Source organism: Pinus tabuliformis, chromosome J (genome assembly GCF_031772625.1).
Source record: "Pinus tabuliformis cultivar Carrire ecotype Pingquan chromosome J, CPIR1, whole genome shotgun sequence".
Classification (NCBI taxonomy): domain Eukaryota; kingdom Viridiplantae; phylum Streptophyta; class Pinopsida; order Pinales; family Pinaceae; genus Pinus; species Pinus tabuliformis.
The window spans coordinates 941,376,148-941,393,555 of record NC_142295.1 but is presented as its reverse complement, the minus strand read 5'-3'; the positions used below and the strand labels follow the sequence as shown (position 1 = coordinate 941,393,555).

General features: G+C 34.8%; 1 protein-coding gene across 1 annotated transcript in view; it reads left to right on the top strand.

The window, feature by feature from the left end:
- Nucleotides 1-3,730: 3,730 nt before the first annotated feature.
- LOC149229883 (transcription factor bHLH118-like) overlaps nt 3,731-17,408 on the top strand; it is a 32,867-nt gene continuing 19,189 nt past the window's right edge. Inside the window, exons 1-3 of the transcript XR_016247332.1 lie at nt 3,731-4,231; nt 4,429-4,694; nt 4,789-5,106. The gene's annotated coding sequence lies outside the window, so the exon portion shown is untranslated. The remainder of the gene's footprint in view (nt 4,232-4,428; nt 4,695-4,788; nt 5,107-17,408) is intronic.

Below are 17,408 nucleotides of genomic sequence, written 5' to 3'. Positions count from 1 at the left end.
TTATGTTGCTATTTTATACATGTTTTGAAAATTGTTAATGACACATTGTTATTTTTTTGGATGGATGTTGTCAATTTCTCTTAAATTTCTTTACAAATGATTTTGAATTGTGATATCTGCTTTAATGATATTTAGAAACTATCATATATTTCACTATGAATCTATAAAGGGGGTCATATATGTAAAGAAAAATATACTCTATATAAGAAGTCAAATGCGGATGTAACCATGGATGCAAAATTGAAAGTAAAATTGGATGTTAAACTAGGAATTAATACAAAATGCAAACAATTGACATACAAAGTGTTTTAAATTAGAAGTGAAAAATTGTGCAATAGTCGACACAAAGAAGGGAACAAAACATGGCATACAAAAGGATATCAAATTGGGCAAAAACAAGGACACATAAATGGGCACCAAATTAGATGCAAAAAAAGACAACAACTAGATGTAAAATAAGATGCAAAGTTGAGCGTTAAAAAGAAGCAAAAAACGTTACAAATTAATATGCCAAATGATGATGCAAATAATGGTGTAAATTTGGGATGCAAACTTGGGTGCAAAAAAGGAAAAAAAAAGATGTGAGAAAAGACATAAAACAAGATGCAAAATGGGGCTGAAAAAAGGTGAAACCAAGGATGCCATATTGGATGTAAAAAATGATTCCTAATCATATGCAAATTTAGGCTCGAACTCAGACAAAAAATTATATGCAAATGTGGACACAAAATGAGGCAAAAAAAGATGCAAATTTGGATGGTGAAAACGATGTAAAACTAGACACCAAAAAAATACAAAATTGGATGAAAAAGTCGATGTAAATAATGGTGCAACATTGGACACAAGTAGACACAAAAAAATGGTGCAAAAAGGGGCATACAATAGCTTAAAATTGGATGCAAAACTTGGTGCAAAAACAAATACAAAAGTAGACGTAAAAAATGGCTCTAAATTGAATGTACCATTAGACACAAAATAAGATGCAAAGGTGGACACAACACATGACTCAACATAAGATGCAAATATAAATGCAAATTTGGATGCTCAAAATGATGTAACATTAGATGCAAGAGATGGTGTTAAAAATGATGCAAAATTGGATGAAACAAATGACGCAAAATATGGTGCAAAATGAGATGGGAAAAATGGAGACAAATCAAACGTAAATGTTGATGTAAAAAATGGTCCAAAAAAAGATGCAAAAATGGACACAAAAATGGATGCAAAATTTGGTGCTAAATCAAATTCAACACATGGTGCAAAGATAGGCACCAAAGCTGGTGCAAAAATAGAAGCAAAAACTAGTGTAAGACTAGATACAAAACCTGGCGTAAGACTAGATGCAAAAACTGACACAAAATGGATGCACAAAAAGACGTTAAATTGGATTCAAAATACAGTGTAAACTTGATGCAAATGATGGTGCAAAAATGGAAGCAAAGAATGACACAAAATAAGAAGCAAAAGAGAATGAAAAATAGATGCTAAAAATGACACAAAACTAGAAGCAAAACCTGTCATAAAATAAGATGCAAATTTTGGTTCAAAATTTGACGCAAAAAATGATGCATAGTTTGGTGTAAAAAATGATGCAAAATCTAGCGTGAAAAAAGATGCAAAATCAGGTGCAAAAAAGGACGCTTTAAAAATTGTACAATAGAGCCAGATTTAGCGCCAGGTTTCTCATCACAATTACAAAAAAAATGCACTAAAATCTGGTGCTAAATCTGACGCAAATCACTGGTTTTGTTGTAGTGTGCTTGAACTGTACAAGAATGAGTGTGGAGCTCTCCAATTTAAAGAAACTTCACAACTTTTACACACCACTGTATTATGATAAGTTATAATAATTTTATGTTCTATAAAACGCAGGGACTCATCGAAATAACTTGGAAGACACCAAAGCGAAAGTGACCAAGAGCTTTTTGACAAGGATAGTGGTTTGAACATTCTAATGCTAAAATTTAAACCACTTGACTATAATTTGTATATTGTCATTAGTACAATGGAGCCTCTTGTGAGAATCTTTGAACAACATAAGCTTTCAAACTTAGAGGTGGTGCTCCAAGTGGAGAAGCCTGGGATCCCTTCATCGAGAGCTCCAAGAAGCTCGCATAACATTTTTTGAGGACACCATGTAACAAATTGCAATGTGAATCGAATTAGATTTGTTAAGTTCCTATTACTGTAAATGGATCAAGTGAAATAAGTTTCTGTGCTTGACCGCATCCACATATTTATGGAACTTAGTAGGTGTAAAACTAATTTTTAACTTTTATGTAAAAGTAATTCATTTTTAACTTTGATGTAAAAGTTTTTAATAAATAAATATCTAAATCGTTTCTTTGTTTGTAGGTTGTTCCGTTTTGCTATTGTTCCATGCAAATTCAAAATTTTGCTTTGGTGAAAACCAAAGTGTATGGTTTCTATAGGCACCAAAATGTTTCTTTTAGTCAAAGAATGTAAGCAAGAAGAATTGTAAATTAAAGAATCTAAGCCGGGAGAATAGCTCATCAGTTTGGCATTGCTTTAATTGCAATGGATTTTGTAGAATTGTCATAATTATGATGAATGTGTGAAGAAATAAAGAGAACAATAAATCATCATCACAATGATGGCCTGGAGGAATACATTGTATAGAGAATAGAAGCTTCTTAGGCACAAAGAAATATAACTCATTTTCAATTAACACCACCCACCATCTTCGCGCCCTCCCCTCGCCCTGCACTCCGCACAGTGACTTGGAGATTTTTTAAGCCCCTATTTAAAAAACTTGCAACCGGTATGGACAGTGCAATAGCATAACAGTGTAATTGTTAGAACATTTATCGAGAGAATGACGACTCACAAAATTACTTTTTTTTTTCGAATTTTAAAATTATTTATCAAACACTAACAAATACCAAAAATAAAACATCCTCACTAAATAAATTATGCAAAATTTAATTAAAATTAAAATAAACTCAAAATATTGAAATGCATGCTAAATGATAACAAACCTCTCAATAGCTAGCCCAAACATAACCCAGAAACGTGTGGAGTACCAATTGTTAATCATATTATGCAGGTGAAAATACTTTTTTAACGATGTTGTGTGGTTTAAGTGTAAGTCTCGCTAGGCGAAGTCTACCAGATCGCAAATCAAATCTTATTGGGATCTCATTGAGTATACTCACTGAGTGAAGTCTACGAGATCGCGGATCAAATTTCATTGAGTATAGTGTTCTCTTATGATCTGTGCTCAGCGCTTGCTAAATCAGATCGCTGTTCAAATCTTATTGAGTATAATATCCTGATATGATCTCAACTCAAAAAATAGATTCTTTTCTATCATTTAACCTAGACTCTTACTAAATCATAAGATATTTAGTATATCTGACTACTAATTCACCCTATAGTAAAAATGAAAATACCCTTTTTAACGAGGAAATGAAAAGGCAGGGGTCAACTGGAATACAATTCGGAAACTTCGTAAATTTAAATGTGTAGAAAAATAATTGAAAATGTGAATCATTATATATTTATACTTCAGATTGAAACGTGTTTGAACTAATCGGTTGCATTATGCACGTGAAAATATTATGTAAATAAAATATTATGGAAAAATAAAATATTGCATCGGTGCACATGGAAGACAACACTACCTAACCTTAAACACGTTAAAAATAATTGAAGAATATAGAACATTTTATATGTGTCTTGGGAAACCCATACCCAGTTATCGTGCTGCCGCTAAAATGGTCCCGCAAAGAACCCACCAAACTTATTTTTATGCCCGCTGGATTTTAAGCAAAGAGGAGAATTATCTTTACGCACGATTTCTTTAACTGGATGTTGCGTTTCCTGTAGGCTTGGTTGCTTGACATTTTTCGTACTTCCAAAATAAAAAATATATTGCGATTGGATGTTTGCCCTCCATAATTTCATTATTGCTTATAATATTCCTTATTAAAAATGGCTTGGGATCTTCTTATATGATCTTTCACAGGCTTTTGTTTCGTTTGGTGGAAGACATTTTTCAGTCTGATAATAGATCCAACTCATTTCTTTAGGTGTTAATGTGATCCTCGGTTGTTGATCAGGATATGGTTCGGGATTTTGTACATAGCTGGAAAGGGGGGAGTGATCTAATACTAATCTTGTTGCAGAATATCGCGGACCCACTCGCTGGTCTGCAAATTGTTGGCAAAGTTTTCGTAATTTTCATCTGCTGATTAATGTTTAATTAAAGGTGCTTGTTCATTGCATTCACCATTTCTTGTAATAACGACATCACCAACAAATTTGATGTCCAATGTGTATCGTGTAATTGTAATCCAAAGGAAAATCTTCGGGTATGTTTTTTCATGCTAAATATCTAGGGTTTCGAGATATCCACAGTATTCTCTAGGGTTTTATTGACTGGAAATTTGATGTTCTGTTGTGCAGGGAAAACCAATAGTCAGAACAAGTACAGGAAGCTGTGAGACATTTCAGCCCAAAGAGAGAAAATGAAGGCTAACTCTGATCGAAATGCAAATGTTTCTTCCAAGAAATTTTGCAATAGGAATCCGCTGTATGGAGGGTCGAATCGGGAACGCCCTGAAGATAAAATAAACTATGTGGGTTCAGGTGTTCAGATCTAGACGAACAAATTTGATGTCCAATGTGTATCGTGTAATTCTAGTCCATTTCTACCAACGGAAAATCTTCGGGTATGTCTTTTCATGCTCAATATCTAGGGTTTCGAGATATCCACAGCATTCTCTAGGGTTTTATTGACTGGAAATTTGATGTTCTGTTGTGCAGGGAAAACCAATAGTCAGAACAAGTACTGGAAGCTGTGAGACATTTCAGCCCAAAGAGAGAAAATGGAGGTTAACTCTGATCGAAATGCAAATGTTTCTTCCAAGAAATTTTGCAATAGAACTCCGCTGTATGGAGGGTCGAATCGGGAACGCCTTGTAGATAAAATAAACTGTGGGTTTGGGTGTTCAGATCTAGACGAACTCTTCGGAAGATGAGTCTCTGTATATTCTATTTGCGTTAGAAGAAGGTGGCCTTCAAGTTGCGAGTGCTGCTTCATCTGCCTTTAACAACAGACTTTACCACACCGTAAATGCCAAGGTAATCTCTTATACTCGTTGTCAGTGATAACATTCTTCTTTCTTGTGTGGATACAAGCAATAAGAAAGTGAGTCTTAACTATTAATTTTTTTTTTAAATGAAAACCATTTATTCTGCTAAAAATCCGAGGCTAAGAAAAGTCAGGGTTTATTCACACCTTTTGCGTGGCTAAAAATCAAAAGTTTTGGAAGAATTCCAGCGTATTTTTGTAGATAAATAGGAGGATGCCTTTTATGCACACTTTTTGCATTGCTAAAAATCGAAAGTCCGTAAGAATTCCAGTTTTTTTTGTAGATAAATAGTAGGAGGCCTGCTTTATATTAAGGTTATACAAATTTTACATCGACATCTCTTTCCCCGAAGTATAAAAGCACGTGCTTCTCTTCCTGAGTGTTTTTTTTAACGATGTAGGTGTTTCATATGTATAATTTTAACAGGATGTTTAGCCTTTAGATAAGTACATACCACACCAAGAATCAAGATCCAAGGACTACAAAAGCTCGAGCATAATGCGTCTATACTAAATAACAGATTTGTCGGAATGATTTCTTGATAATCCGAATAAGAGTCGTTGGAAGTGAATATCTAGTGATAGATCATTCAAGGTTGTCAGAAGTGTTTGAATAATTAGAGAATGAAACAGAAAGTACAAAAATTAGTAGCAACCTTAGTAGAGACTGGTACGATTCAATTCAATATTTTGATTCGTTCGGATTCGATCGTGTCATATCTACATACTCCCTCTTTCTTTAATATAGAGTTTATCGTTGAATGATAAAGCCATTGCAAAACCCATAAAAGGAGTAGTTTCCCATCCAGGAGCTACTTTACCATACTCTGAATTAAGCGGTTTTAAGGACGTTCTTACACGGATTTCTCTAGGCGTGGTTTTGGAAGTATCGGCGAACTGCTATTTTTCGGACACGGGATATTCACCCACTCTCTATTCCATCATCTGGCTTATAGTCACAGCTACTTTAGCATTGTGTTAAAAATTCAGAAGATCTTTTTTAAAAGTGAAACTACTCTCTTTTTTAAGAGGATGAGATTTTGGGTCTAGAATTAAGGTGATAAAATATAGTCATTATTGAATTTTTGATCATATTCACCTCCTTTCGATTTTGAATTAGTGTAAAAACTTAAATCGTTCAAATTTTTATCACAATATTTATATTAAAATGATAAGTACGCTTGATTTATTGAACCAATCTTTTTTGTAATCTTCAAGTGGATCTGGCTAGACACACTAACCAAAAGGGAAATATGAGGTTGAATATGAATTAGATAAATAAAGATACAAAGAAGCTTCGTATTTTTGGAGAATCATATAGTTTACATTTTTTATTTTGAATTTTTGTAATATGTTTATTATTTATTTAGTTGAGAAAGGAAACTACCATTATCTTTTTCAAAGTCCTAGATACTTAGAATGGAATGCAACAAATGAAGATTGGTCATTTCTAATATATTTTCTAACTATTTTTAAACATGGAACTAAATCATGACTATCTCTAATAAAGACAAAATCATCAAAATTGTTAGATAATGAGTCTAAGACAATAACAAACTTGAAGATCATATTCTTCTAAGTTATCATTATTATCTATTAATGAGGCATTGTCATTATCCACTAATGAGTTGTCAAAGCAATCTAGGTGTGGAGGTGGTTAGTTACATGCTCTATATATTTACAATATGACATCAATACATGCTTTGAGTGTTAATATGGGAGAGTAGATATTATTGCACATAAATCTCTGTAGCACTCCATTCAACAATGTAATTTTACAAATATAAATAGATAAAATTTTGTGTCAAATTAGGAAATTCTTCTTAGAAACATTTATTTGGTTGACAAATATCTCAACCAAACACCAATCTAGGAAGCTAACTAGTTGGAGAGAATAGATCAAACCAGCTAGACCTCAATAACCTCCTAACTAATAGGAACATAGTCCTTCTCATAGAGACTATACCTTTAGTTGAAAAGTAATTGAATAATTAAATATATGATCACATCCATAAGACAAGTGGGAGTTATATAGTCTAACACTTCCCCTTAAAAATTACTTTTCTTAATCTACATCAATTGAGGTCTTCATCTACATCTTTACCATGGTACATGCTCCACCGCAAACTGAAAAGCCTCCTGATTAGCAAACTCTACCTCTGGTCCAACCTTTCGTATTTACTCTATACCTCAATCATGCAAACATCACCAAACTGTTGATGTTTTACTAAACTAAAATAGGAAAAGTCATTACCAGGGACACATGATAAAGGGGTGTTCATTCTTCTCTAGGTCTTACAACAATATGCCCTTTACAAGTTACATAGATATAGCTATAATACATTATCCAACTCATGGTGATACAACGTACAAACTACTTCAAGGGCTATCCCACCAATTCAAAAATATCATATAAAAATGCTATAACTTCAATGTGTGAATCATTTTACAACATGGTCATGAGCTTGTTGGATAAATATTACCAAGTAGGAGAGCTAATCTTGAAATCGGACAAGTTGAGTGAGCCAAAAGGTAAGCACACGAAATTCCAACACTTACGGCCGGGCCCATTCCAAGTTGAGGAAAAAATTGGTCAGAGAATTTACAGATTGAAAAACTCCCTGTTAATGGCCAACATCTTAAGAGATACTTCCAGTAGCCACCACATGGTGGTTACCTCCTGAGTAGGTTAGGATTCATTTTATTTTTTGCTGTTAGCTTAAGTTATATTTTCGTCTCGTTTGTTCTTGTTTTTTTCGCAAAGTTTATTTTCCTTTTGTTTTGAATTTCAGTCCTTTTCAGCCAATTGATTTCAGTCCTTCAATCTCGTTTTCACCTTTATAACTCTCTTCAGATTGCCCTCATTCCCCATCTTCAGCTTTTTTCCTCCCTTAGTAACCTACCGATGAGTCCGCCAATCCTAAATTAATTGTTACCTTACAAATCAAGCAAACTTTCAATGAGCCTATGAAAACTGGAAAATCAACGGTGAAATTCAAATCAAAGCCACTCATTGGCATCTGTTGGGAACTAGGTAGGACCTGTTGATAACCTGGATACCTGGAGCATGTAGGAGCATCTTTATAAAACGAAAAATGTGTAACCATAGCTGGAATGACATGGCAGAATGCTGCATTTTAAAAATCCCATCCAAACCTAGTCTATACTTGTCTATGAGGTGGGCAGTCATTCTCCATTGGTTCCGTCCACCACACTAAAATTTCCAATATATGTCATCTACAAGTAAACCTCATCTCATGGGCTAAGCTCGCTGTGGTATATCTTGTGGCAAATTTAATTGTGCTCTAGTCCTTGTGCCTAAAACTAGAAGGACTTATGTAAAAGAAAATGAAATGTTGAGTCCTTGTGCCAATTTGGAAGGACAGGTTGTTTGGGAAGCCGGTTGGAGTAGGGATTGTTGCTGGACTCAGAGTACCGGTTGACATAGCAAGCCCAACCTTGCTTAAGTAGTTTAAAAATATGGCATGATCCATGACTGTGTCCCATTCAATCACACGAAAGTATAGCACTAAAATTCTTACATAAAGTGCAGATAAACATATCTACATCAAGTTTGATGAGCTGAGGTACACACCTAAATAGGTATTGATAGAGTGGTGATGGCCCCGAAAGGATTTTGAAAGTAGAAAACAGGTAAAGAAAGGTCAATAAATCCCATAATACGACCATTGGAGAATGCCTGTCAAAACCCTATCAGTAAGTAGAAGCTATTTGTCTTTATCCCGCCTAAAGCTATTAATGCTGAAGTGGAACCCATGCCTATCTGTCTATATAGTTTGCATTTCAAGTTTATCTTAACACCTTGATGTTCTACTAATCCAAAGTTTATTTGGTAACATAGATAACAAGTTTGCCCAGCAGTTCGCCATTTGTTGTGGCCACAACCACCACACTATTAAAACCCGCTCTGGAAGAAAATTTGAATGGGTAACCTAGAAGTTTGATCTTTCATTTCTCCGTATGATAACTCTTCGAATGATATGTTTTTATCCCAGGGATTTTAACTCTCTGCCGAGTTAAATCTTCAATTCTTAATGGTTAAGACCCCCTGAATAAGTCTCTGTGGCATGATTCATTTATAACCAAGTCTAGCCCTTTCATTCATATCCTTCATCGGGACCTTTCAATCCTCATAAACCTTCATGGTGCTCTATGCCCACACATATAACCAACCCCCACTCTTTACTATGGGTGTATATGGACTCAACCCTCAAAACCATCTATCATGTCCTTATTTTTATATCAAGGATTTGATAATAGAAATACTATAAAAATATGCATAACTTACCCTTTTCGCACTCCCTCCGTATTTACGCATCTCTCGATGCATGCCTTCATCGATCGCTTGAGCACTCCTTCATCATATATTGCTTTTCGCATTGGTAAAGGGCTAAGGTCTATCTCCCATGAGTTACTATGATGCTATCAAGTCTCCAATCGCATCGTATATTGCAATTAGCACTTTCAACGTTGATAGATAAGGCGCACTGTGATGGTGGACACACCAGAATTATTAACCACATTACATATATTTTTTGGGTTCGGCCTATCGCAAATTGCAATTGATGGAGCCCAAGGCTTATACATAAAGCGCGATGCGATATGGTGGACTTGCCAGAATAATTAATCGCAGTACATATATTTATCTGGTCCGGCCTATCATAAATCGCAATCGGAGGAGCCCAAGGCTTATACATAAGGCACGATGCAATATGGCGGACCCACCAGAATTATTAATTGTAGTCCATATATTTTTCGGGTCTGGCCTATCGCAAATCGCAATCGGCGGAGCCCAAGGCTTATACATAAGGCGCGATGCGATATGGTAGACCCGCTGGGACTATTAAATGCAACTTATATATTTTCAGGTCTGGCTAATCGCAAATCACAATCGGCAGTCAGAGAAAGTGAAGCGACATGCAATATGCGAAGGGGCGATGAGCAGACCTGATGATAATTATAGATCCAGGTGTATGGTATTTGAAGTCTGGCCTTATGGGTCGGGTGCGGGTTTTCTTGTGTATTCCCATGTGTTTCGATAAAGTGTTGTGGTCTGGGCTTTTAAAAGAAAATACGATAGAGTGAATGGTCCGCTTCTAAAGCATTGTCAAATGGTTCTTGAATAAAAATGAATATTATGGGCAACGAGAATACATGTTACAACAGGTTTAGTGGTTCAATAATTATAGTTTCTCTGTGTTGCGAGATTAAATAGAAATTGTGACTGAATGCAAGGTTAGTTTGTGGGCATGTTTGTCATATTTATCATAATCATAGATAATATGAACTATTTCTGCAAGCGAGGACCAAGAGAAGAAAAGCAAGTTCGAGTGGACCCGGTAATGGATAAATGCGATTTATATCAAGACGACACCTCTACACCACCGACGTCGATATTGCAAAGACATACTCTGCAAGAAAGGGATACGAACTACCATAGTGCATAATGGAGGCATGCTCTACGTCAAGAGGAAGCACTCATGATAGCCCTGATACATCAAGATGTTGTTACCTCCAAACACACCTTTAATCATGCCAGATGTGGGATGATAAGCGCAATGTCTTCAGTTTCCTTCAGGAAATAATAGGGAATAACGTTCGCTCAATACAGGTGTGAAGAGATGACATGCAATCATTCTCTTTTAATCAACATCTATTCATTTCCCTAGGAAATGAAGTGCTCCAGTAGATATGCCCTCTATGTGTCAGTCATTTCACCAATCGATTCTATGTCTGTATATTTTAATGTGTATATGGAAAAGAGCAGGAAGGTGGAAAGTCGGGGGTGGGGAAGATGGTGGGTTAGTCTTTTATGCATATGTATTACCTTCGGAGATGGGTAGAGGACTTTTTTTTGGGTAGAACAACTTTTGATTTATTGTGATAATAAAGAAGACTATTTGGGTCAAGAAGAAGCCTTTTTCAGATTTATTTTCCTCTTCTTTCATGTGTTTAGAATCAGGGTGTTGTTGCTGGCATAAATATAAATGTGTTTTTGTGCAGATTGATAACGATAAAGCTTATGAATAGTCTTTGTTATTTGAATGTAATTCTTTATCATGGTTAACTCATGAGCGCTCCCTGATTTGAAACTATATTAAACATCAATTGCAAGTTTATTTGTAGTAATGGGAATGTGCATTCTTGTATGAATAATTAGATTGCAATTAAGCTTTAATACAACCTTGTTCATCTATGAAGTCAGTAATTGATTCATTTGGACTTGGAATCTATATATGATGTTTAATCTCTTTTATTATGCTCCTGTAGGATAGATTGGAATAGTTAAGATTAGTATAAGTAGGTAGAACTAATATAGATAGGACTTAATACATATAGGTTAGATGTTTCTTTTGTTGATTTAACTGAAGTCTTCCTCCGGGGAGAAATCTTTCAACACCTATAATAGTTTATGGGATCCTTTAAAACCCGTTGGAACTAGCCACTCCAAACAAAAGTAGATCTAATCGGGGCCTGCGATCGGGTTAGTTCCCCTTGTTGGCATAGCGAAAATTCGCCACGTCAACAATTCCTTCTCACAAAGATGACTCAGGGAGTACATAAGTGCAACTTCTCAAAATTCTTTATGAAAATTCCTAAAACAATGTTCCAATCGTTCTATTGAGAAAAGTATGAAAGTACAGTAGTGCAATATTTTGTAAGCCTTTCTTCATAAAATTCTGGACCTTAATTTCATACAACAAGCTTAAATAGCAGAAAAATAACTGAATGTATTGTGTAGTGCATTTAGGGCATTTAAACAGATCCCTTAACTAATGCTTAAAGAAAAACAGTTTTTTGGTAGAAATTTCTGAATGTGATTTGCTGTCTTCATCGACTTTGTTTGTTCCATCGTATTATCTAGATGTTGGTCTGTCTGTTTGAATTGAACTTCCACTTATCAGCACAATTGTCCTCTTTTGTCATGAACCTGAACATGGAAAACAAGAATCAATAAGTAAAAATTAAATGAGACTAATAAGTGAGTTTTATTTGAAGCAAATCACGTTTTGCAAGAAATCATGAAAAAGTGTAGTGTAATAAATCCTGAACAAAACCATCATGGAGAGGAATGTGGAGTGAGGTCTGTTTGTAAGAGTGGCAGAATTTACGGTCCTATCAGATATCACTTTTAGACTGGGGGTAGAATGCAAATAAAATCGCAATCGCAATAGCGAAAAGGTGGATGGCTAATGATTTTTTCGGAGGGGATCGAAAGTGGTAAGTGCTTTGTGAAGAGGGGGGTCCAAAAGAACAAAGAAGTGATACGTGGATATATGGCTTGGACGAAAAACCACTTTTTGGACCCCCCCAGTTGAGAAAATTAAAATGAGCACAAGGGGATCTGAAGTCTTATCCCCTATTGATCCGCGAAAATCTGATCCATTTATTAAATCAAGACAAGTCGAGCTTTTATATCACAATCAGTGTTTGGAGCTTGATCGCAGATCGCAATACTTGAGAATATTGCAATCGGAGTTAAGGAGTGGGAGACTTTAATAGGTGGCCGAAAGTCTTGTGATTTTCGATATGCGGGATGATGTGATGGCAACTCACTATGACGTGGCAGATCTATGTGGAATGGTGGTGTGTCGGATGACATGGAGGATGATGTCATATTGCAATAGACATGAGGAAGGATATCACAATCGTAATTCAAATGAGGCATGACTCTTGGAACTTTGCGATTGCACAAACATGATATTAATTTAATGTGTTTTATAATGACGGTGGGTCCAGTTATATTGCATATCGCAATCGGGAAGGGGCAGAGTTCTTGGCCTAATGAAATTTGCGATAGCCTGCAGATGTGGGATTTTATAAATTGCAGCTGATTTTCCCGTTGGGTCTGGGCCTGATCGTAGATAAAAAATCAACAAAGGTAATGGGGCATGGACTTATATGATAGTGGATTATGCGATTGTGATGGACACGGGGTTTTTTAGAAATGCATTAGTTTTGTTGTCGGGTCCGTGGTCTTTGCTTTATGTCTATTTTTTTGGATAATCAATGTTTAATACTTGGGTTTTGGTTAAAAAGTCTAGGTATTAAACTTTGGTTATAGGACTTTATTAACAATTTTTATGTTGATAATAATTTTTTTTAAAGAAACAAAATCAAAGGGTTTTTTTAAAACTAAAGCGTATTTATTTTAATATAATAAATTTCATAGGAAATTTATAATATATTAAAATGGAAGTTGTTGAACAATACAATAGGCCCTTGGTAAAAAATCTTCTATCGGTCTTCAATATTTTTAAAGAAAACCAAAAAATAACCCTTAAAAAAAATTACAAATCTATATTATGGAACCAATTCTAGTAAACCCACTCCTAGAGGGAAGATGTCTAGGGAAAGAAGGCATTGAACTAACATATAATCGTCCATTGTTTTTATTCCTTCGTCCCTATATTGTTAATGGTATAATTCACCTTAAATGTTTGGGTCTCCATAGAGTATTCCACTACAAAAGCTCGACCTCAGAGGTCCTTGGGTGTTTGAGAGCATGGTCCTAGCCTTAGGGCATCCTTGAGAGACAAAGGTTTTGATGCCAAAGATGCCTTAACACTCCTAGCACTGCCTTTCAAGCATGTAACTATAGAGATAGTGGCATCCCTCTTGATTTCATAATATTTGAGACCTTTTTCCATTTTCAGTTTCCTCCTTTCGTAAAGGAGCTTCATCTCTCCCACAGGGATTCCCTTCCAATGCTAAATGTTGTTAGCTAGCTCAACCACAACATCTAATTATATGCACATTAAGTAAAGGGATTATCCAAACATGGACCTAAGAAAAAATGGAAATTTTAGTAGATCTAAGTCCCTAACACTTTTCATTGCTAGATCCAAGATCACATTAGAAATCAATGTTCTAGTTCAGGAGGTAGGCATTATGAAAGTGTCAAAACCACCCTAAGAACCAACACTAGTTGGAAACTTTTGTCAAACACTTTTCAAATGCTATATCCAAGTACCTCCGCCAGCTTAAGGATCGCACAAAGCTCAACAATAGGGAAATCATAGATAATCTGCATCAGTAACTCCATTGTCCATGTCAATATATGCTTGTTCACCTTTCTCTGTGTAATCCACCATCTATAGATTACAAACAAGGGATAGAGGAGCGATTAAAACCATTTCTAACTCTGAGTTGGAAGATTGATCTGCATAACCCCAAATCAACAACCATTTCACTAGCCAAGGGTCGATGAATTTGGAGGATCCTGCACTACAGACTAGTCTCCTGCTCATAGTATTCATCATCAAGAAATTTCTCCCTGAGATATTTCAAAAGATATAGTTAATAAACATATGAAAATCTAATATTTACAATAAAATCGTTCTCTAAGCCCATTATCTCTCTCTAAAATCAATGCCATGAATACCACAAAAAAAAAAATGAAACTAAAAAAATTGTACAACATGCCAAAGAAAAATCCATGACATGCATATCACATCAAAAAAATAAAAATAAAAAATTTATAAAACATGTCTAAGAAAAATACCAAGCTCATATATATGTAACTATATGGGTTTTAATAAAATTAACAGTAAGAATTTCCATAGAGATGTGAAATTTATACAAATATAAAAAATATTGCTAAAAACCAACATAAATTCATCTTAACTTTGCATCTTTCAAAAGTAAAGAGGAATCAAATCTCTTTATGTTTAAACATTTCCTGAAATTTTACACTAAAAAGAGTTTACATTTTGAAAGATTTAATCCTCTAGATACTACACTAATAGATACAAGAAAAAAATCTTAAAACCATTAGGCCCACTTAAAGTGTTTGTTGTACCAATAATAGAGTGTATGATGCATGTGAAAATACTCTTATGAAACATGTCAAAGAAACATATCAACTCATATGTATGTTGGAGAATCTAATTCCAGCCACCTGCTAAATATTAAAACTATCTATCCAAGTGTCCTAGTTCAATTTCAATTAGTCCAATTCAGTCTCACTGCATTCTTTTATTGTCAATTTCTCTAATGTAATCTTATTTAACTGATTCAATAAAACTATCGATCCAAATGTGATCCAAATGTACTTGCCAGTGTGTTGATCCTTTACCGCGGAAGCTGTGTGTCCGGAGAAACCACAATGCAACTTCGTTCATAAAAATTCGAAGACTCCACCAAGTCGTTCGAAGTCTTCAACGCCAATAGGTCCATCGCCTCCACAAATTTTAAAAGGTCCATGTTATTCAATCTTTATCCACGTTAAATGCTGATAATTTTTAAAGAGCCCATGTTATTCAATCTTTATCCACGTTATATGCTGATAATCTTTTGATTTTTAAAGAGCTCCAGAGCATCCTTTTAAAATAGTTATTTCAAATTTATTTTTAGAAGGTGGCATATTATTTTTTCATGTCTTCATTGAAAAGGCTTTATTCAAAGGAAAGCACAAGGTTTTATAGAAAAATGGGCTTAATATAATATTTGAAATGCGGTGATATTGTTAAAGAACTCATGTGATTTATTAAAAAAATTCATTTTTTTTTTTTTTAACGTTATACTTAATTTTTTTTTGTGTTATACGTAAAATAAAGAGGAACTATTATTATATAAAGTTTTTATTATCGAAGAGAAGGAATTTGTTATTGAAACCCAAAAAAAGGTTTTTATGAATTTTTTTTGAAAGGAAGAGGGTGTTTCATTCTTTTGGAGAATTTTTTTTAAAGAAATTTGTTTTAATTAAAAGGGTTTAAGAGGATTTTGTGAAAATATTTATGAGATTATGGTCAATCTGAGAATGATTGGGTAAGAGGATGAAGTAAAGTGTGTCATTGTGGATCACAATCACAATCATTGTTGTTAGAGCTAGAGTTAAAGTAAAGAAATAGCTATGTTTGCGGTTCAATTTGTTTGTTGAGCAACAACATATGGGAAAATGATAGTAGTCTTCCTCTCATTGCAAATGCAAAGACATCTAAGGAGGTTTGAGATACCATTAAGAAGAGTATTCGTGTAAAGGGGAGTAATCCAGTTGAATATAAAGAATTTGGTGAATCTCATTGTGCTCAGCGACAAGTGAATGATGAGTGAAGAATTTGCAGAAGAAGCAGAGAAGGAGCACATAGATGCTCATGAACCCCACTGTGCACAGCCACAAGTAGATGGCAATTTGGTGAATCTAGTAACTAAGCTTGTTGATGACAATTTGGTGAATCCAACAATAGAGCTTGTTGATGAAAATTTTGTGAGTCCAACAATAGAACTTGCTGATGACAATGACGCTGCCATTGGAGAAGTCAATGTTATGGTTAATCCAACAATTCAATTTGCGAATGTTAGATTTGATGAAAAATTGTCACCTAATCATGAATGGTTGTAGAGGATGCAACAAAAACATGATATCGACATGTTGATATTTGGTGAAAGAATCCCACTTGAGTATGCAAACCAAGTGGAAGAAAACCTCCTTGAAGTAGTTTAAGAAACAGATGCAAAGAAGGAAACCCACAAAGAGAAAGCAATAAAGACAGAGACAAAAATAGAGGCAGAGAAGGAAGCCCGCAAAGAGAAAGCAATAAAGACAAAGACATGAGCAGAGGAAAAGAAGGAAGCCCACAAAGAGAAAGCAATAGAGACAGAGACAGAGACAGAGGCAGAGAAGAAGAACATATGTGGTTCTGCAGATGTTTTTAGACTTACCATTGATTTCTAATGTGCAGGTAAACGAGATGATTATGAAGAATAATTAAATTTCTTTGAAGCATGACTTGTAACACCATCTCTAGATAAGGTCTGCATAGAAGTTGTAAAAAAGAGTGTTGAAGACAACACGCATGATGAACACATCAATGAAATTTTTAGGTATTGGAGTTTTGAAAAGATAAGTTTTTATTCTCATCCTATGTTGCAAAACATTGATGATAAGAAATGCACTACATAAGATAATATGTGGCAACAACCCACATACAAGCGGTTTTTTTAAGAAGTCCAAGACATGCTTACACAGTTTAAGACTTGCACCAACAAATGAAGAAACTAAACTTTGAAGAATACAACAAGAAGAATACATCTTAATTAATTTTTTATGTGGTTGTAATTAAGGAGGAGTGTTGGAGAATCTAATTCCAACCACTTGATAGGTGTCAAAACCATCCATCGAAGTGTCCTAGTTCAGTGTCAGTTAGTCTAGTTTATTTCAGTCTCATTGCAGTCATTTATTGTCAATATCTCCAACATAATCTTATTTAACTAATTAGTAATATTGAGAAAAACAATCCTCTACTCCACAGTGTGTATTTCTTATAAA